Consider the following 23868-nt stretch of genomic DNA (forward strand, 5'->3'; position numbering starts at 1 on the left):
GATGAGAATGACAAAAATGATCCTAGACATACTTTTGAGAAAAAAATTACTCCTTTGGGATTTTCATATGACACGGTGCTTGAGACCTTAGTTGCAAAAAAGATCATTACTTTACCATACAAATATTCTACACCTTATGAACCTGAGGTAAAACCTTATTGGTGGAGAGATGATCACTACTGCGGCTACCATACATGCAAAGGTCATAAAACTGAAGATTGTATTGCATTTAAATTTATAATTCAAGATCTTATGGATGATAGAATCATTGAGTTGAAATTCCTAAAGACCTATGTAATGACGATGCTTCTCTTGAGCAAGATCATATTGATGAACCTACATCTAGTGATGGTTTCCTTGATACTTCCATTTCTTCCAATGCTTATGCATCTCTTAAAACTTCAAAGCTATCCAACATTATTTCATCAAACAAAGGTCCTAATTCTTTTCATGAAGTTCCCTATAGTTATTCTCAAGGGCTACCTCTTAAAGAAACTCAAGCTAATCTACACTTGGCTGAAAAACCCTTTTCATGCTTCTAAGACTAAAGATCCTCAACCTTCACGTGACGCTATGTCTACTATGCCCACTTCAGCTAGTCCTTCGTTACCACTTCGAGATCCTATCATGCAAACCTCATGTACTCCCTTTTCCTTAGAAGTGGACCCATGTCAAGAGGACTCTCAAAAAGATAAAATAAAAAATGTCAAGAAAGATCAAAATCAAGAACCCTTCATCTCCTTCAAGATGTCACCCCTCCATATCCTATGTCTTATCCACCTCCTAAGTATGATGAAGACACTACTTCCACTATTTCCCTTAAGCTTACTAAAAATTGTGAACACAATTGTATGCCTATTTTATCTAAAGAAACTTGTCAAGATCAAAGTATCCCTTGTTCTAATTTTCCATATTCACTTCAAAACTATGCTCAAGATTCAAATACTCCTATTAAAGACATTACTCCTATTAAAGATACTCATGAATCTATTGATGGCCTTGGTCACATTGCTCATTCTAAAGATGCTAATACCTTTATTCGCTATCCCTTTGCATCTCCTAAATGTATCCTTGGTCCTTATTTGTCAAAGCTAAAGCCTTCAAACCTTCCATCTATATTGGGACCTTATGTTCCTCTATCTCCTACTTTCACTCCTATCTCATCTCCTACCTCTCCTATTATACCTCGAGATCAAAAAAGACACTCATCCTTGATGAATTCTCATTCATTTATCCATATGAACCAGTCATATAATGCTTGTTCATCCAAAAATCACGTCTTTTGGAAGCAATTTGGATGATAAATTTAAGGTAAAACATAAAAATCCATTGAAAAATGAATATCACTATGTCCCATCTAATCGTTATGTGAATAAAAGAAAGAACAATTATTCAAGAGACCACAAAGTTCTACTACCCAAAGAGCTAAATCAAAGAAAATATGGGTTCCTAAATCCATCATTGAAGAAATGTGTTCTAAAGCATCCAAAGGAAAATAAAAATCTAAAGCTATATGAATTCCCAAGTCTCTTTTGAAAGACTTGAAATACTTCAAAGCTGACATTCAAGCTTCTAAAGACTTTCACTCTGTCTTCTTCCAAAAACCTTCCTAAGAAGCTTCCAAAGGATTCCACTCCATCTCCTTCCAAAATTCTCTTTCTTCCTCATACATCTAAACCTCAAGCTATTTCCTCCATGATTACTCCATCATTTCACAACCCTTCAAGTTGTGTGTCGATGTTGATCTTGCCTACTTTCTCACCTACCCTTATGCAATATTTTCAAGCCTACACTTACCTGCTATCCATATTCCTTCTATCTTTCCAAAGCATAAAACCTTGTCCTCCATATACATTATCTACCATCTCCTTTACATCACCCTATTAGCATCTTTGAGTATATTTATCTATGGTATTGGCTTAACATGACTTATCCTTCCTATAGGAGCACTATCTAAATTGAAACAACTTGAGCTCTTTCTAAAAATTCAAAAATTCAAAAAGAAAAAAAAATGTGCCTTGGTGAAAACCTGGTAAATAGGTGCCTTGGTAGAAAAAATAAAGAGAAATAAATTCGTCCTATGCTGAAAACCACTTCTTGTGGCACCTTGGATAAGTATCATGATGAAAACCTGGCAAACATGCATCGCGTGTAATTCTTCCATAATCTATCTATCCCATATTTCCTCTTTGATCTTGACAGCTATCTTATTTGCTAGCTTGCCTATTATGTTTTTCATTCACTCATAGCCTACATATTTACCTTCATTCTTATTGCTTTATCCTACCACTATCCTATCCATTTGACCCCTTGGTCTTGATCACACAAAGAAAATCATGGCTCTCATAGGCCTCTTGACATGCCTACTTGTTTGGACTACACGCTTTCATGCTATATTAATTATTAGCTTCAACTACTTATCCATATGCTATCTCCTTTCATGGCTTTCTTTTCTTTTCCAACACATGCTTTATATGGTTATCTTTCCCTAGCTTGAGTACTGTTGAGGAGTTAGTCCTTGAGGATCACCTTTCACTTGCTTCATGCATTCTTTCTTGATTATCCATCACTTCTTATCCACCATCTTGCTAATCCATCATTTCCTACACCTTGCTAGAAATTGGAACAAAATAATGTGATCTTGCTCAAAAGCAAGTAATCTCTAAGTCATTCTAAAAATTTAAACAAAAAATTTCATATATGATGCTAAAAAAATCCTAAAATATATAAAATGTCCTAAAATAATGATCGGCTCAGTGACAACCCTAGCAATAGGAGCTTTGATGTATCACCAAAAAAAATCAAATATCTCAAAAATACAAAAAAGATTATAAAAAGTCCTGAAAAAATAAATCAACAAATTTAAAATAAAAAATCAAACAATAAAATCTTTCCAAGTGGTGAAAACCTAGAAACAAGTGCTACTTGAGACCCTTGTGCTTATGTCTATCAGCATATCTCTTTGCGCAGTGAGCTTAATACATTTTATCTTCATATTTCCTTTTGGTATTCATGGCTTGGAGTTGATCATGGTCTAGGTCTAGGGGGCATAGGTGGTCTTTTGCTTTATCTAGGGTCTCTTTGTTGCATTGGCATTTCTTTGACAACTCTTGCAAATAATGTTTTTCAACACTTCCCCTTGACATTGAGTGTTTCTCAACACTTATTTGATATATTTTATATAGTCTATGATGTCGTGATGCTTCTCACTGATAGATTTGATTTCCTAAGGAAAATAGTCACGTGACTTACACACACACACACTTAAAAAAATGGCTGAGACTTGTTAGCTTATTTTTCTTTTGTGTGTTGTCCATTATGATTTATTTGTTGAGTGTTTTTGTCTGATAGGTCTATCGAGGATGCCATGGACTAGAGGACATGGGACATGGGGTATATTTTTCTTTTCTTTTTGCTTGTGGGTGTGGTCTTGAAACTCTAGAGTGTCTCTTGTTATCCCCTTGAGACACTTAGGAGATTTGAGGCATCATCCTTGAATGTTTTTGCATGACCATTCTTATGGTCATCCCAACATCTATGCCTTGATGTGAGTGTGGTTTTGCCACATTAAATTGGGTAAGCTAACATTGAAGTCATCTTGACCTTTATATCTTTGATGCTTATGTTAGAATCTTTCCACATTCCAATCCAATATAAATCACATTCATATCTTCATAGTTGTGCTTGTGACTAGTGATGATTGTGTGATTTTCTGATGTCTATTACTAATGGCCCAATGATTAAAATAGGTTCTTTTACAGTCTCTAATGAATGATGAACACAAAATCCTATGTTAAAGTTGCTCTATTGCAAGTACACCTTTGCATTTTCATGTAGCTTACATTATTAGACTTCATTTTAGTTTGCATTTTTAGGCTGCATTATGAATTTGAGAGGGTTTTCCTTTATCTTTATTGTGGAATTTTAATCAACTATGGTCATCTTTGATCTTCATTTCCTTATCCTCTTTTGTGATCTCAATAAAAAATTCTATCTTAAACAGTTGATTGATTTTGAGGCATTCTCTTTCTTGAGGCAAATTTTCTTTTCTTCTTTCTATTTCTTTCCATATCTTCCAAATTTCTACCTTCCATTCACTTTCACCCCACTTCTTTTCTTCTAATTTATCTTTGGGGCATAATATTTCATGCTTAATGATCTACCTTGGTTATGTGAGTCCTATATCTTTCATCTTACATCAAGAACTTTAACTTTAGTTCGATTTGATCAAATTTGTCATTTTGTTGTTTCTCCTCTATCTCATTTAGATTTTGATCACGAGGGGGCAATACCTATCAACTTCAATCCTTGATTCATTTTTATCAATTTTATCCTTGAATTTTTAAAGTCAAAATTTATTTATATTTTTTGTCCTGATGTGTTCCTGAATCGACCACATATCTGGGTTGTTTTGTGATCCCAAATCGATCTCACACTTCAATTTCTTTCTTTGACTACACGTGTTCCCAAATCGATTACACATTAGTCAAAGAGAGGCAAATGTATTCACCCTAAAATTGTCGCCTAGACTATAGGCCCCCATTATTCAATTTATCAAATTTCTTGAATTAATGGTTTGTAATATTTTATTAAATCAATTCAAATCAATTTCTTTGATCAAATTGTAAGTAATTCAATTATTTCAACATTTCCTAAGGTTTGATCATTTTATCCTAAGTCTTACTTAATTAAAAGAAAACCTCTCTTTTAATTAAATAATGAATCCACATTTAACTAATTAAGAGAAAAACCCCTCTTTTAATTTAATTAAATATTTCCTATTTAACGAAAAGAACTTGCTTCCTTTTAATTAAATAAAAACCCTCTTGAAAAAGGAAATAAAATAAATAAAAATTAAATAAATTATTTTTCCCTCTACACTTAAGTGTACATATTTCTAAGTGGGATTCCATTTAATCTTCCTCCTCTTTTCTCATTGGTGAAATTTTGTCTCACAGGGATCATTGTTTCTTCACCCTTGATTAAATCTTATTGCCTCTTAATCTTAATCATCCATTCCTCTTTATAAGGGAGAGTCCTCTCCTCATTTTTGAGATCCACGATCATGTTATTGTTATGCTGTAGGTTTGGAGAATAATTTTTCGAGGAGTTTGAGAATTAAAACTTTTTGTGGAGAATTTCTATCTTCTTGGCTTCTTCTCTCATACATCCATGGCTTCCATCATCATGATCCATCCTTGGATTTTTATATTAGCTTAGATCCATATTTTCTTTCATAGATTAGTCTTGCATTGTTATTTTCTTTCATAGATTAGTTTTCCTTTCTTCCATTGCTTTGCATTGTTATTATTTAGATTAGCTTGCATCTTCATCAGTCATTATATCCAAGATTGCTCAAGAATGAGGTCTTGAATGGCGGCTTATAGCTCTCTATTCATGAAGTGCAAGGGTTTGTAATGGAGGCCCTCAATTTGACCTAGTTTGTGCCCATGCAAGTACACCATAAAACGAGAGATTCAAAGACCAAAATATGCATGCAAATGAAGATGCAAGCTAATCTAAATGATGACAATGCAAGAAAGAAAATCTAATCTATGAAAGGAAATAACATTGCAATATTAATCTATGAAAGCAAATATAGATCTAAGCTAATATGAAAATGCAAGGATGGATCATCATGATGGAAGCCATGGATGCATGAGAGAAGAAGACAAGAAGTTTTCCACAAAAGCTTTAATGTTCAAACTCATTCTCCAAAAATTGCTCTCCAGACCCACAACATAACAATAGCATAATCGTGGATGTCAAAAATGAGGAGAGGGCTCTCCCTTATAAACAAGAATGGATGATTAAGATTAAGAGGCAATAAGATTCAATCAAGGGAGGAGAAAGAATGACCTGTGTGAGACAAAATTCCACCAATGAGAAAAGATGAGGAAAATTAAATGAAATCTCACTTAGAAATATGTCCATTTAAGTGTAGAGGAAAAAATAATTTATTTAATTTTTTATTTATTTTATTTCCTTTTTCAAGTGAGATTTTATTTAATTAAAAGGGAGTAAGTTCTTTTAATTAAATAGAAAATATTTAATTAAATTAATAGAGTGGTTTTTCTCTTAATTAATTAAATGTGGATTAATTATTTAATTAAAAGAAAGGTTTTCTTTTAATTAAATAAGACTTAGGATAAAATGATCAAACCTTAAGTAATTTTGATATAATTGAATTAATTACAATTTGATTAAATAAATTGATTTGAATTGATTTAATAAAATATTACAAACTGTTGATTCAAGAAATTTGACAAGTTGACCATAGTCTAGATGACCATTTTAGGGTGCATACATTTGCCCCTCTTTGACTAATTTGTGATCAATTTGGGAACACATGTACTTAAAGAAAAAATTTGAAGTGTGAGATCAATTTGGGATCACAAAACAACCTAGATGTGTGGTTGATTGGAGAACACATAAAGACAAAGAATACAAATAAATTTTGACTTTAAAAAGTCGAGGATAAAATTGATAAAACTGAATCAAGGATTGAAGTTGATAGGTACTGGCCCCTCGTGATTGAAATTGAAATGAGATAGAGGAGAAACAAGAAATTGATAAATTTGATCAAATCATACTAAAGATATTGTTTTTGATGTAAGATGAAACATATAAGAATCACAGAACCAAGGTAGATCACCAAGTATGAAATATTATGCCCCAAAGGTGAATTAGAAGAAAAGAAGTGGTGTGAAAGCGAATGGAAGGTAGAAATTTGGAAGATATGGAAAGAAATGAAAAGAAGAAAATGAAATTTTCCGTAAGAAATAGAATGCCCTAAAATCAATCAACTATTTAAGATATAAATTTTGATTGAGATTACAAAAGAAGATAAGGAAATGAATATCAAAACATGACCACAGTTAATTAAAAGTCCACAAGAAAGATGAAGGGAAAACCCTCTGAAACTCATAATGCAACCTAAAAATGCAAACTGACATGAAGTCTAATAATGCAAGCTACATGAAAAGGCAAAGGTGTACTTGCAATAGAGCAACTGTAACATAGGATTTTGTGTTCATCATTCATTAGAGAATTTAAAAGAACTTATTTTCATCATTGGGCCAATATTAATGGACATTGAAAAATCATGCAATCATCACTAGTCACAAGAGCAACTATGAATATATGAATGTGATTTTTATCGGATTGGCATGTGGAAAGATTCTAACATAAGCATCAAAGACATATAGGTCAAGATGACTCCAATGTTAGCTTACCCAATTTAATGTAGCAAAACCATGCTAACATCAAGGCATAAATGCTGTGATGACCATAAGAATGGTTGTGCAAAAACAGTCAAAGATGATGCCTCAAATCTCCTAAGTATTTCAAGGGGACAACAAGAGACACTCTAGAGTTTCAAGAATACAACCACAAGTAGAAAACAAATTAAAATATGCCCCATATTGCCCCAAGTCCTCTAGCTATGTATCCTGGAGAGACTTATTAGAAAAGGACACTTAATGAAAATCAATAACAGTTAGCACACAAAGAAAAGATCATGACATAGTTCAAGAATTAAGTGATTGTGTTTAAAAATTGAAGTGTGTTAACTAATACTGAGTTTCGAGGATAAGGATCGAATGCTTACAAGTAGGTAAGATCACATGACAAAATTGGGTAAGACCAAACCAATAAGTGTTGAAAAACACTCAATGTCAGGGGTTGTATTGAAAAATACACTTGAGGTGGTGTTCAAAAACATCATTTCTGAGGTGTCCTAAAGACTAATGTATCCAAGAGACCAAAGCTAACACAATTATGCCCTCTAGACAAGGACAAAGACCAATTCCAAACTAAGGAAACAAGGGCAAGACATGATGGAGAAATGCTAAGTGTCAAGGACACACACTAAGAAACAGGGGTGCAAAGGAATCAAGTAGCACCTGTTTCCAGGTTTTCACCACTTGGATTATTATTAATACTATTTTTAGAATATATAATTTGTTTTGGAGATACATCAGAGCACTTATTACTAAGATGATAATTTTTTCAAGACATTTTCCAATTTTTAGAATTTTGATAGTATATCATTTTTTTGGATTTTTTCAGAATCAATAAATATGTACAAATATGCTCCAGACGAAATAGACATCATACTCCCAAGCAAGATCACACTGTGTAGTCCCAATGTCTAGCAGGGTGGAGGACAAGAGGGACTAGCAAGCTCATGGAAGACAAGAGAATCAAGGAGAATGCAAGGAAGAAATCTTCCAAGGGAAAACTCCTCAAGAGTACCCAAGCCAAGGAAAATTTGTCATGTAAAGCACATTTGGACAAGCAATGAAAGGCCAACATAGGATAAGTCACAAAAGCGTAATGCAAAAGTAGGAAAGGGTGTAGTCCAAAAGAGTAGAAATTTCAAGAGGCCTATGAGAGCCATGCTTTTCTTTGTGTGATCAATACTTAGGGGTCAAATGGATAGGATAGTGGTACGATAAAGCAATAAGAATATTTTATTAATCACCTCCTCCCAGTCACCTGGCATATTCTAATGTATAGAAATTAAGTATTTCATTACTACCATAAAATTTTCATGTATGAAAGAGGTAAAGATTCAATAACACTCAACAATAACATCACCTATGATGATCTTTATTGGGATGATGGATTAAAGTATAACTTGTTAATTCTTTCTCAGTTGAACAACAAATGATTCAGATTTGCATTCAATAATGGTGTTTAAAGATCTCAGGAAATTCTAGAGAATTGATTGCTACAGGAGAATAGACTAGAGGTAGCCTATTCCTATTGAACTCTATTAATGGAGATTGCCTGATAGCTAAGGTTGGAGAATTTTGGTTGTGGCACAACATTTTTTGTCATGTCAATCTTATTAGTCTGATAAAGGTCAATTAAAAAAGATGTGTTATAGGTTTACCTACTTTAACTAAGCTTGGTAATTCTATGTGCAAGGAGTGTCAATTTGAAAAAATGACTAGTTCTAGTTTTACTAGCAAAGTCTACTCATAGAAAAACATTCTTGACCTTGTACACACTAACTTGTGTGGAAAGATTAAGACTAAAGACTACTACAAATATAAGTACTTTATCTTTTTTGTTGATGATTACTCAAGGATGATGTTAGTCATGTTTTTTAAAGGTTAAATTTGATGCATTCTACATGTTTAAGTCGTGCAAAGAAAGAGTTGAAAAAGAAACATGTAAATCAGTTAAGTGTCTTAGATATGATAGAGGACATGAATTCACTTCACATGAGTTCACAACAGTTTGTGAAGAACATGGAATCAAGAGACAAATGACATCACAAAGGACACCCCAACAAAATGGAGTTGTGGAGAGAAGAAACAAATCCAGAGTTGAATATACAAGAACACTTTTGAGATAAATGGGAGTGGCTCAAATGTTATAGAGAGAAGTGGTAAGTACTATTTTTTATACTTTAAACAAGGTACAACTTAATAAAGGTACAAACAAAACACCTTATGAGCTATGATATGGTCATACTCCTAATGTTAGTTATTTCAAAATCTTTGGAAGCAAATGCTACATAGAGAAGGATGAACAAAATGAAAAATTTGACTCATCAAGTGATGAAAAAACAATACAACTTACAAGTGTTTGAACAAGCCCATAAAAATGATTGAAAGAGAAAATGTTATAATTAATGGTTTTTATGAGAAAAATGAGAAGATAACAAGAAGGAATTAGAATAGAAGATAACAAGAAGGAATTAGAATACTACAACAAGTTTGCTTATATTAAATTGGTGGAACTAGATATAGTACCTTAGATGAATGAAGAGGTGAATCATAGATAATAGTTGAATGTTGACAAAGATAACCAAAGAACTGAATCTGTACTTCTAGGTATCTGAAACTTAATCACTCTCAAGATGAGATTACTAGAGATAAAAATGATGGAATTATGACAAGGAGCAAGGTAAGGGAAACTACTTGTTTAATATTTGAATTTGAACCCAAGATTGTTAAAGATGCTTTGAAAAATGATGATTGGGTTAAATTTATGAAAGAGGAATCATATAGGCATGAGAAGAGTAATATATGGAATTTGGTACCCATGCCTATTGACAAGAATGTTATAGGTACAAAATGGATTTTTAGAAACAAACTGAATGAGAATATAAAAGGGATTAGAAACAAGGCAAGGTTGGTATGCAAAGGGTATGCACAAGAAGAAGGATTGGATTATGGTAAGACCTTTGCACCTATTGCTAGACTTGAAGGTGTAAGGATACTTCTGGCATATGATTCTTATAAGGGATTTAAGGTCCATCAAATAGATGTAAAATCCACATTTTTAAATGGACTACTGGAAGAGGAGGTATACATTGAACAATTGGGAAGTTTCACTGTTGAAAGACATAAAAGACATAGTATATAAATTGCATTAGGCATTGTATGATTTGAAATGAGAACCATGAGCATTGTATGAAAGGTTGCATACTTATCTTATTCAAATAGGTTTTATAAGAACTAGTGACAATAGCAATGTATATCTAAAATCTGAAACTAAGGATTTGATATTGATTGCCAAATTTTTTGCGGATGACATAATTATTGGTGGGAAATGAAGCATTAAGAAGGTCATTTGAAAAAGAGATGAAAAAAGAGTTTGAGATGTCAATGATAGGAGAAATCAAATTCTTCATTCGTCTTCAAGTACAACAGGTGAAAAAAAAGGAATATAAATCAATCAATACAAATATGTAAAAGAGACTTTGAATTTTTTTTGGCATGGATGATTCAAGACTAGTGGGAACACCTATGGTCACAGGACGCAAATTAACTGAGGATGAATCCAAAGATGTAAATGAAAATCTATATAGATTAATGATTGGTAAATTGCAGTATGTTGGTCATAGTAGACCAAACGTTGTACATGTCATTGGTATTCTTGCAATTTTTTCTTCAAATCCAAAAGAATCACATATAGTTGTTGTGAAGAGGAACTTTAGATATCTCAAAGGAACTGAAGCTTATAGCCTATGGTATAGAAAGGATGGAAATTTTGTTTGAATGTATTACCAATGTAGATTGGGCTGGTAATGTTGATGATATGATGAGCACAAGAGATGGATCATCCTTTCTTGGAAAAATATTAGTCTCTTGGACAAGCAAGAAGAAAAGATGGATTTTACAATCTACCATAGAGGTAAATTATGTTGTTGCTATCAATTTTAAACAAGTGATATGGATAAAACATTTTCTTGAAAGATTTCATGAGAAGGTCACATAATCGTTTGTTATCTTTTGTGATAACACTAGTGATAAATATTTCCAAGAATCTAGTGATGCACTCGAAGACAAAACACAATGCAATAAAGTGTCATTTTCTAATAGAATAGGAATAGGATAAAGAGGTAAGGCTTGACTATGTGCTTACAAAATAACAAGTTGCTTGTATATTCACCAAGCCATTACCAAATGATACATTTGAGTATCTAATAGGTAGATTAGGGGTTACTCCCCTATCCATAGTTAACTAAAGGATGATGCAAATTGCATCAAATTATATGTGCTAATTAGAATATATTGTGTATGAATTTATGTAGAGGCAGACTACTCCACTGTGGGAGAAGTCTTAGTATGATGTAGTGATGCACTGATCAGGAAAGAACAAGCATGGAACAATCAACCATAACCAGAGATGAATGAATGATTTGATGTCTTTGGCATTGCTATCAAAGGGGAGAGATGTATTAATGTATGCTACTCAGGGGGAGATTAATCATTGATGAGTTACGTGGGGAGATAAAGTTGATAGAGGAAGTAGGAGATGCAATAAGGTGTTATGAAGCATGAATTTCATAAAGGAGGAACATATGCAAAGGGCGGGAACATGTATGGAAACAAGGAAATGAATCATATTTACGAAGCGAGAAAACTTATGATCAGAGATATAGACATAAGTGAAAATATTTTCATGTTTCATCAATTTGGAGTGTTTCCATCAATGGAGTGTCGTAATCAATGCCAAAGGGGGGAGATTGTTGGCATAATTGATGCAATGTTGCTACATGTTGCATTTTTGGAAATTGCTACAGATTTGATGACATGTGAATCAATTATTTGGCTGTCATTGATGTCAACTAATTGACTTAATGTTTTAAGCATGCTACCAGATATTGATTGAGTAAAGTATGAGTTACAATATGTTTTAGAGGTTACTATTCTACATGAAGGTTATGTTATCTGTCATGATATGATGTTTGTGATATCACCTATTGATATGAAGAATTGATTGAGTAATGTTTGATTGATCAAACTAGGTAAAAGCTAAAACAATCAAGTGGCATACAATTGATTTGAAAGTTATTTTAGATCTGTCCAATATTAACTGGAGAGATCATAGGATTTGATCATTAACAATGTTCGAATGACATGGTTACAATAACACCTTATAATGTGGACAAGTAAAGTTAGTTTGTTGATCTGCAAGTGATGTTAATATAATGAATAGGTAAACAAGAATTGAGTGATTAGATACATTGTATCTTCTCTAAATTGATTTGGATCATTTGGTCTTATATCTAGGGTGATGTAAAGACAAGTCTTGCACCTTAACGCTAACTTCTCTTAGGGTCTCCTATATGTCTCTACTCTAGCCTATTAGGGTTCTTCCACTAACCCTAACTTAGAAGGATTACATTCCCAATCCTCCCTTCTTTCAACTTATCCACACCAACATAGAAATCAAGTCCATCCAAACAACTCCTTAGATACCTTACTGGGTTATCCACACCAAATGATCACACATGATCAAAACCTACCTAAAATGGAGAGAGGATTATTCCTAGGGAATTGGGGCCATTGCAATGCTCATCAACCAAAAATTCATAGAAATCTCTATCGATTTCAAGAAATTGCTCCAAACTAGGCCTAATAGGGCTACAAGGAATTAGGCCTCCAAACTCACATTTTGGCACACAACTTTGAAAAAGGCTTAAAAAGGTGGCCAAAAAACTTCATATCTTGATACCCTTTTGGAAGACCTTTGAGAATCACCTAGTCTCACTTCCCCAACCTGTCCGTACAGTGGGTTACTATTTTAAAGCCTAAAATCAAGGGTTTCCCAATATGCTAACAGAATTCACAAGGGTTTATTCAAATCCCTAACTAAACATGTCACTGTGACTTCTCCTTAGGTGTAGGAATTCTCCACCTTCATATCCTTCTCTCCATCCACCTGTATTGAAGAAACCAATGCTCTCAATCCCATCAATTGTTGTTTCAATCACTATGATCCCTAACCATGCTCACTTGGCTTGCCTAGGGCATTACTGTAAAAAGCCCAAACTTTTTTTTCAAAGCCCAAGCTCTTGCAAACTTATGGTACAAGGAGTCATCTCACACATTCCAAGAGACCATATAGATACCATAGTGGAAAGGTGAGTTATGACCCCATCTTCCAAAACTACCTAGTTCAGACCAATGACAATTCAAAATCCAAAATATTTACAAAAGTGAAAGGAAATGAAATTAACAACCTATCTAATCATACATAGAATTAAGTAATTACATGTACTGACTTATAAACAGGTTATAGTATGGAGTTCAATATGTTAAATATCCCAATGAAGCAAAACTCAACAAATACTTGTTCATTAACCAATATTTCTTCAAAATGCCATCCAACCCCTATCACAGGTCAAGGGAGGCCTTATATAGGTTTAACACACTTGTTCTAACCACTTTGAAGTGGTTTTTCCACCTAGTACTCGAGAATGTACTTTTTGCAATAAATGTTGTCATGAGAACTTTTGCAATTTTGCAAAGTTGTCATGCAACTTGACAACTTTTTGCCTAGTTAGACCATACTTGGTCAAATTCCTATGAAACTCTATCAAGTTCTTGGATATGTCATTTATGAAATGAAAGCATAATTCCACCCCTCACTTGTCCAATCTAGCCCTCTAAATGCACATTTTCCACCTTTAATAACAATGACAACAATTTGCACATCACCTAGCAACTTTGGACAAACAAATAGCATTGAGGACCTAATTAGACCTCCTAATGGCTAAATCACACTCCATGACTCTTTAGCCCCTTTATTACACTAGTGGATTGGATAAGGCCACTACAATCCAAAAATAGACTAGGAACCCTAGCTTACCAATTAGCCTTACCTAGGTGCTTTTGCACCATGGTCTCCATAAGAGAAAATCATTGCACTACTGTAAACAAAATGTCATCAACAATTCTCAACTTCTTGAATTCTGTAGTTGCACTGACTTTAGTTTAGCTTTTTAGCTGATGAGGTATTTCATATACACCTTGTGTCTAGTAGTCTTCTCGACCCTTGAATCCAGTATTCTTTGCTTCTAGTTCCAACTTGGGAGGTAAGACACCCTAGATCAAGGAACTCAAGCACAAGCACATAATGGACCAATAAAGTATGATCAGAATAACAATATGAAATTGTATTCATGTAATGTAATGTACATACACACTAGGAGTGCCTGTATATAAAGGCCTTTAAGATGCATATAGAATGTCTCTAGAATGAGCTAGGAGATAAGCATTACAACTAAGCACACGTCCACCAGAAGTGGATTATCCTCCATTGTGCATGAATATACATGCATCAATGAGAGGATAATTATGACAAGGTGTATCTCGTATAGAGATGTTGTAGACACCATGTGCTTAAATTAGATGCTAACTCTTGTGTTGTAGACACCATGTGCATAAAAGAGTTGCTAACTCCTGTGTTGTCAACAAGAAAACTCATAAGAGTACCCATACTCCTAGGTGTCAAAATAAAAATTAAAATAATGCATTAACCTAAGTAAACTTAAGTAAAGTGTAAATAGCAAATACTTATTTACACCAACACCCCCCCTTAAGTGCAACTTAGGGGAATGCACTTAAGCTCACAAAAGCTAGGATGAAAATGTTTGATGGGTCCTAGATACTAGGCCATTTTAGGTACCCATGTACAAAAGACAATGCAATGAAATCTCTCATAAAGCATAGAAAGAGGGAAAACCTCATGGGAAAAACCATCCCCAAAAAAGAGAGTTGAAAAGATAAGATGCATGGATGGATGGAGTAATCAAGACCCCCGCTCCCACATTACGACATACATCATGTACATACAATAGAGAAGTATGAGAAGAACACAATCCCAGAAAAGGAAAAGGTCCCCCTAGAAGAAAGAAGAAGAAGAAAGGAGACAAGGTAGTCCCCCACCACCCCACCCCACCCCCCCTAATGTAGAATGTCGAACAATGATAGCTGCTCCAATATAGAAACTGATCCATGAGTGTTGAATAATGTTCCTCCCCTTAGGAAGAAACAATGTCATAGGTACATATGAGATGCTTCCCCAATGTGTAGAAAGAATCCTGAAGATGAATGGTGTCTCTGAAACCTGCTCAACTATCCCTGTGTCAATACTGATGGTCGCCCCTTCCAACACTGCTAAAAAGAACAAATGAAAATCTAGTAAGGATAGATGTAGAACATATACCAAAGAACCAACTATTTCCTCAAATGATAAAGAGACCTCTTGCAACTATTGTACATACAGATCCACAATCATATCAACCAAGTAAGACTAATCATGTAGAGAATGGACAAGAGGGTCAGAGTATTCCCTCGTAATAACTGAAGAAGGATCTTCTTCATCAAAAAGAATATGTATATCATCAATAATGTCTCCCAAATCTACTATGTATGACTCCATAAGAAAACCTGAAATATCTGTCATGAAATCATCCCCTAATGCTGGAGCTGGAAGACAAGGTGTACCCAATTGTGCTAAATTGCATGGACCTATCACTGTAGCCATGTATGAATGTGGAATGTGCTAATGTTGTGATGTCATGTTGTATCTATCAATAGGATCCCACATATTTGAATTTGTTGAATCACTATAACTGGTGTCACTATTAGTTTCTACAATGTATGAAGTATGGAGAGGATTAGAGGATAAGTTAGGTGAACTTTCCTCAAAGTGAACATTCCTCTCTATGACTATCTCATGAGTCTTAGTATCCATAAGTCTATATGCCTTAACACTATCATCATATCCAATGAAAGTACAAGGCCTTGGTGGAGGTGCCTTGCATTCCTTGGAAGATATGTGTGCCCATGCTGGACAACCAAAATCTCTAAAGTGTTTCACAATTGGTTTTCTTTCGCACCATGCCACAAAAGGAGTCATTCCATCTAAGACATTATGGGGAGACCTATTAGGTATGTGATTGGCACTGCTTGTAGCTTTGACTTCAAGTGATATATCAAGAGACTTAGCTTGAATCATGCAACTTGCATTTGAATTAAGAGTTCTAATCCTCATTACTGCAACATTTTCCTTTTGTAGACTAAATGCTATAGGATCTGAAGATCAATACCCTCAAGTTCACAAAAATCTCTAAGTCTTGAGTTCACATATTTTCTTTCACTATCTATACGAAGAACCTTGATGGCTTTCCTTGATTTCTTTTCAACATGACTCTTCAAGGCTAGAAACTTATCATTTGAACACTTCGTTCTTGTGATCAAGAAAGTAGACCCATGTGTAGTGTAAAAAGTCATCAATGAAAGTGAGAACATAGCAACCCTTGCTAATGGATGTCACTACAAAAGGACCTGCTAGAACAGTGTGAACTAACTCAAGAACAATTGATGTTCTAGAAGACTTCCCTTTGTCATACTTTTCTTCTAGATGCATATCAATTGAACAAGTTGAACATTCACCCTTAGAAAAGTTGATTGTAGGTAGACCTTTGACCATATGTTTTGAGCTAAGTTGATGAAGATAGTGGAAGGCAAGATGTCCATACTGCTCATGCCATAATTTACTTTGTGATTGAGATTGCATCAACAAGGCATGTGAAGGAGACTTAGGCACAAAGTGGGAGAAGGAATAAAGCCTTGTGTCATGGTTGACTTTACCCACTACAACCAATGAATCATCTTTAAGATTTTACACCATTACAAAATTTGGAAGGAACTCAACTTTATTGCCACCTCCGTAGTGAGTGATTTGGTAAATTTAAAGTAAATTAGAGGTAAGGTTAGGAACATAGAGAACATCTTTGAACTCTCCATTTTCCATCTCAACTTGTCCCTTTCTCTTCAACTTCCATTTTTGTATCATCTCCTACAAAGATGTGAGGTACCTTAGACTACTCAGTGAAGAAAAGTGTCCTTTTAAAGAACCCATATGATATGAGGTACCTGAGTCAAGAATCCATCCCCCTGAAGAACTTGAACTTGCCATAAATTCTTTTTCTTTTCCCTTTGGAGTGGATGGATTTGAATCCTTGGAAGCATTTGGCACATTGATTTTGTTCTTCCTAAGTAAGTTTTCCAACTCATCTATTCTCTTAGTCTTGCAATGATGCTCATCATGATTTGGTTTCTTGCAATATGCACAAAATAGTTTATCCTTCTTGTGATTGTTTCCCTTCTTGTTGGAAGAAGAATTGCCTTGTTGTGAGGAGGAAGATTGTTTTGTCTCTGATTGTGATTTTTACTTTCACTGCTTTTTCTTGCTGTTGGTAGAACTTTTTCCACTTTGATTTGATTAGTTCTCATTACTAGCCACCAATGCTTTGGTCTTTGATGACGTGGGAATTCCCATATCTAGCAACTTGGATTGTTCCAACATCAACATTTTTACAAATGCATCAAATGAAGGCTTAGTGAAGGCACTTCCCATGGTCAACCTGTGAGTGTTGTAACTCGAAACAAAATATGCATACTCTGAAGGTAACCTCTTTAAGTTGTGATGTATCAATCTATCATCCTTCATGGGATTACCACAATCTTTAAGTAGTGCTCTTAATTCATTGGCTTTGTTGACATAGTCTTGAATTGTGTCAAAATTCTTAGGATCCAAGAGAAGTAGATCATCCTCAAATTGGAATCCCTTTTCCTCATCCACCTTACCATACAACCCTTCAAGTTTCTCCCAAGCACCCTTGGAATCCTTAAAGCTAGAAATGTGGAAGAAGAGATCTCTATGAACACAACTCTTGATAATTCTTAAAGCCTGGTTGTCTTTGATTTTCCAAACAACTTGTGCAGTAGCATCAGTGGGTTTTACAATTGTACCATCAACATATAGATTTAAACCTTTTTCCACCAATCTACTCCATACAATATCTTTCCCTCTAATATAATTGTGTGAAGTTAGAAGTGGAGTTTTAGGTGAACCCGTGATGCAAAAAATTAAAGGGTACAAGAGAGAAAGAGAGACACAAGAACACAAGATACCCCCCCCCCCCCACACTCAATCAAAGAACCCCCCCAAAAATGATGCTTTTGGCACCTATATCTAGTGTTTTTACAGTAGGCCACTTGTCAAAATGGACAAAAGTGGGCTTCTAATTTTGCTGTTTACAACTACCTTTTGAGGTTCAAATCTAGTACTAAGCACTGTAGCTTAGATGTGCAACAATTTTGAAGTGTAATCAAAGCAATACAATGCAAACAAGGACCTAATTCTGAAAGTGATATTTCTTTCTACACAACCCTATAATTTGATTGTAGATCTGAAAAGTAGACAAAAAATTAAGCACTTAAAAAAAAATGGAACCTGAAAATTTGTCCAGATGAGTCCAAACTAAGCTTTTGAAGTTATGAAAATCGAGATTTGTGATTTGTAGAAAAATTCAAGAACATAGATCTCAAACATCCTACACCAATGTGTAGATCATGAAATTCTACCCCAAAACTTTAAAAAAAATTGCTCAAAAAAAAGAGTCAGTATGAGGGAGATATCATTGTTTGAAAATCACCTCTGTAATTATTTTTCCTGAATCGCTGCCATCACGCCTCCAAAAATTAGATGACTCTAGATTTCACCTCAGATGTCTGATTTTGATGAAACAAAAGTCAATTTAGGGGTTCTTTGACCTTCTGAATATGATGCCAATATCTGATTTGCACCATCAAGCTCCAATCTTCACCTACAAAAATATCTCCTACTAGCCAATAGCCAAAAAATTTTTGAAAAATAATGCAGATCCAAAAAAATTTGCAGCGATGTAGATAAAAAATGCAGATTTGAAAATAAATTGCACAAATGAATCGGGCCTTCAGGTGTCGGTTTGCAAAAAAAAAATTGCCTCAATTTTGACTATAGCCTAGGGTACACAAAATTATAGTCAAAATTCATTGAATCAACACTCTGGACGCAATGGTGAGGTCTACTATGACTCTAGACGTTCCAATGACTGTGATACTCCATATCTGAATCAATATGCTCTGAGAGGTGAAGCAAAAAAAAATAGTTTCCAACGGCTATGTGAAGAGAAATTCCCTCAGCTTTGATACTATGTAAGAATTTTCCTTAGGGAAAAATCACCCAAGATCAAGGAACTCAAGCACAATAACATAATGGACCAATAAAGTATGATCAGAATAACAATATGAAATTGTATTCATGTAGTGTTATGTACATACACACTCGGAGTGCTTATATATAAAGGCCTCTAATATGCATCTATAATGAGCTAGGAGATAAGCATTACAACTAAGAACATGTCCACCAAAAGTGGATTATCCTCCATTGTCCATGAATGTATGTGCATCAATGAGAGGATAAGTATGGCAAGGTGTATCTCGTATAGAGATGTTGTAGACACCATGTGCTTAAATTAGATGCTAACTCCTGTGTTGTAGACACCATGTGCATAAAAGAGTTGCTAACTCCTGTGTTGTCGACAAGACAACTCATAAGAGTACGTATGTTCCTAGGTGTCAAAATATAAAATAAAAAAATAAATTAACCTAAGTAAACTTAAGTAAAGTGTAAATAGTAAATACTTATTTACACCAACAAGATCCACCTTATATGCATTAGCTCCATATTTAGCTATGATCTTACAAGGTCCCACTTTCTTCATATGTATTTTGGTGGGTACTCCTTTCTACAACCTAGACTTATTCAAGTATACCATGACATAGTCACCAACTGCAAACTGATCACATCCTTCCTTTTCTCATCCACTTTAGCCTTCAATCTTTGTGTAGTCTCTTGTATAGTCTTCTTCACTTGTTCTTGGACCTCCATGGTTTGAGTGAAGTATTCATCTTGAGCACTCCTATACTCCATAGCTCCAAGGTCTCTAAGTTCACACACACCCCTATCTCAAATGGGCTTCTACCTATTGTTCTATTCACACTATCATTATATGCATACTCTTCTTGATGAATAATTACATCCCATGTCTGACCATACTCTTTAGTTAGGAACCTTAAAAAGTTACCCAACACTCTATTAAATACCTTAGTTTGGCCATCAATTTGAGGGTGGTAAGTTGAGCCAAAAGACAGGTTAGTTCCCAAACTATTCCACAAGGTTTTCCAAAAATGGCTCATAAACTTGACATCCCTATCTGACACAATACTTAGGGCTAGTCCATGGATCCTCACAATCTCTTTAAAATGACAAAATAGATGTGCAATGTGTGTTGGACTAACTACCAAATTTCCCCTTTAGATTCGTGACATGGCTTAACGCCTCTTGTGTTCTATAAGCCTAGTGGTTGTATCGGGCATTAACAGGTAGATCTTTTGGTGCAACAACAACTCTAGCTTGTAACAAGTGGTATCAGAGCTTGGTCACAAGTTCGAATCCCCTCGGGTAATGTTGAGGGGGAAATTGTTGGACTAACTATTAGCCTTCCCCTTCAGGATTTTTGACATGGCTTAACTACCTCCTGTGTTCTATAAGCCTAGTGGTTGTATTGGGCATTAATAGGTCGATCTTTTGGTCCAACGACAACTCTAGCTTGTAACAATGTGGCTAGCATCATGGGTAGTTTTGCAAGGTATAAAACGAACCCTTTTATTGAATCTGTTCACCAGAACATAGATGCTATCACATCCATATTTTGTCTCAGGTAAACCTACAATGAAGTCCATGCTAACACACTCCCATGGCCTATTAGGGACTGGTAAAGGTTGCTACAAATCCACATTACTAGCTCCCTAGTTTGCCTTCATGCACACTACACATCATTCCACATATCTTGACAATTTTGGCCAATAGTAAAATCTTTGAACTAACTCTAGGGTCTTGTTGATACCAAAATGACCACTTAGGTTTCCATTGTGCTTTTCTTGGATAATATTCTCTCTCATGGAATCCTTAGGAATACATAACTAGTTTCCTTTGAAGAATAGTCCACTTTGCAAAGTATAATCAACAAAAGCACTCTAAAAATGATTTAGAAATTTAGAGCATACCTTATAGGCTTCAACAAAGTCTTCATCATCCTTATAGAGGTCCTTAAAACTATCTATGCCAATGCTATGTAGTTGAACTTCTTGAATGGTCAACATCCTCCTACTTAGTGCATCTGCAACCTTATTCAACCACACCTTCTTGTGCTTGAGGGTGAATGTGAATGCTTGAAGATATTCCATCCACTTCAAATGTCTATTGCTTAACTTTTCTTGGGTATTGATGTAAGTAAGGGCTTGGTTGTTAGTAAGTACCAAAAAATCCTTGGGTAGAAGGTAATGCCTCCATTTCCTAAGAGACTGAACCAAAGTATATGATTCCAATTAATAAGAAAAATACTTATTCTTGGCTTCATTTAGCTTCTCATTGAAGAAGGCTATTGGCCTACCTTCTTGACTTAACACACACCCTACTGCCATCCCACTTGCATCACAATCTAGGGTAAATAGTTTGTCAAAGCTAGGCAGTTTAAAGATAGGTTGTGTGGCTACTTGTTCTTTCAACTTTTCAAATGCATTTCCTACTTTAGAATTCCACCTAAACTTGGTCTTCATCCCACCCTTAATGGTGTCTAGCAATGCTGCACAAATACCACTAAAGTTTATGCTAACCCATGGAAACTTCTTACCTCAGTTGTTGTGGTGGGTGGTGGCCAGTTTAAGATAGCTGCAATTTTGTCTTGGTCCATCTTCAAAGACCCCTTGGATACTACAAATACCAAGTATACAAGCTCTTGCTTCATGAATTCATATTTCTCCAAATTGATTGCCAACTTCTCTTCATGCAATTTTCTTAGCACCATCTCCAAATGCTCAAGATGTTCTTCTCTTGTCTTATTGAAGATGAGTATATCATCAAGATATACTACCACAAACCTTCCTTTGTAATCTTTCAACACTTCATTCATGAGTCTCATGAATGTGCTTGGAGCATTTGAGAGCCCAAATGGCATCACAAGCCACTCATACAATCCATCTGTGGTCTTGAAAGTTTTCTTCTACTCATCACCTTCCTTTATCCTTATCTGAAGGTAACCACTTTTCAGGTCCAACTTTGTGAAATATTGATCTCCTCCAAGACAATCCATCAAAGTTTAAATTCTAGGTATGGGAAACCTATACCTTATAGTGATCTTATTTATGGCCCTTAAATCTGTAGAAAGCCTCCATTTTCCTCCTTTCTTGGATGCCAAAACTACTGGCATTGCACAAGGACTAATTCTCTCGTTTATCAAACCCTGATCTAGAAGTTCCTTTACTTGCCTAGCTACCTCTCTATTTTGCTCTTGGGTAAACTTATAGTCTACCTTATTTGGAAATGAAGCACCAGTTAAAATGTCAATTTGATGACTTATCACACTCCTAGGAGGTAAAGTTGCAAGTGTCCCATCAATGACAATGTCCTTATACTTCACAAGCATCTCTTGAATTTCAGTTGGTAAGGGTTCTTGGTTAGGTTTCTCTTCTTCTTTAGGCTTAAGAAGAATGGAATACCCTTCATTTCCTTCATGTTTAAGGCCGCTAATGAACTCCTTCCCACTACTCAACAATAAATCAGGAGTCTTGGACTATGATTCATCCTTCTCTAATAAGGATTGAATTTTAAAAGTTCTTCCATCTTGAAAGAAATGGAATTTTCCTTTCCATCATAGACAACATCTTTGTCATATTGCCAAGGTCTTCCCAACAATATATCACATGCATTTATAGGCAATAAGCCACAATTTTTTTTGTCTTTATAGCTTGCAATTGAAAATTCAACCCAAGTTTTCTCATTGACCAACACACTTTTCCCTTTGTTCAACCATGTCACCTTGTAAGGGTTAACATGAGGCAGCTTTACCAACTTGAGCTTATCCATTGCTTCCTCTAATATGATATTTTTTGTGGATCTTGAATCCACAATAACTTTACACGCCAAAATCTTGCACCTAATTATGAACAAGGCCCTTCTATGCTTGGGTTCATCCTTGACTGGTTGTCTAATCAACACCCTCTTGAACATCAAGTTCTCTCCTTTTTTTTTGACTCAGTATGATCTACCTCATATATGTTAGAATTCATTGTGTCCTCATAAGTGTATGCAACTCGCTTATTACTGTTTGAAGAGATAGTCTTGTTAGGGCATCTATAGGCAGGGTGACCCAACTAACCACAAAGTGTAACACTTCATACTTACAAAGTATGAATTACTCCTACTTACACCTCTCCCTCTACTAGAGCCTCCTTGAGTACCTCTTTGTCTTGTATAAGCTCCCCTTGAAGTACTCTCAGTACCTTGCTCAACAAGTTTAGACTCACCTTGGTTTCTTTGAGCATTACCTCTGCCTTAGTATCCACCTCTATGCCCTCTTTGGTCTCTTCCTTTGCCTCTACCTTTAAAGTTTGAGTCTCACTTCTTCCTATTCTTCTCTTCCACTTTAAGATAGTGGTAGGGGTCCCTAGGCTTAGTTCTTATTGGAGGTTCCACTTTAGTCCACCCAAATATCTCATTACTTTAACATGGTCCTCCTCTTGAATCTTGGACCTTAGGCATAGTTTTTGAAATTCCTCGATGTAAGAGGCCAGATCCAAGTCTTTTTTCTTTTGATCTTGCCTCTTCCTTTGTAATTGTAGCTCATAGTCTTCAGGTACATAATTCTCTTTGACTTTAGTCACC

Source organism: Cupressus sempervirens, chromosome 4, assembly GCF_028749045.1.
Source record: "Cupressus sempervirens isolate cs-2001-9-10 chromosome 4, ASM2874904v1, whole genome shotgun sequence".
Classification (NCBI taxonomy): Eukaryota; Viridiplantae; Streptophyta; class Pinopsida; order Cupressales; family Cupressaceae; genus Cupressus; species Cupressus sempervirens.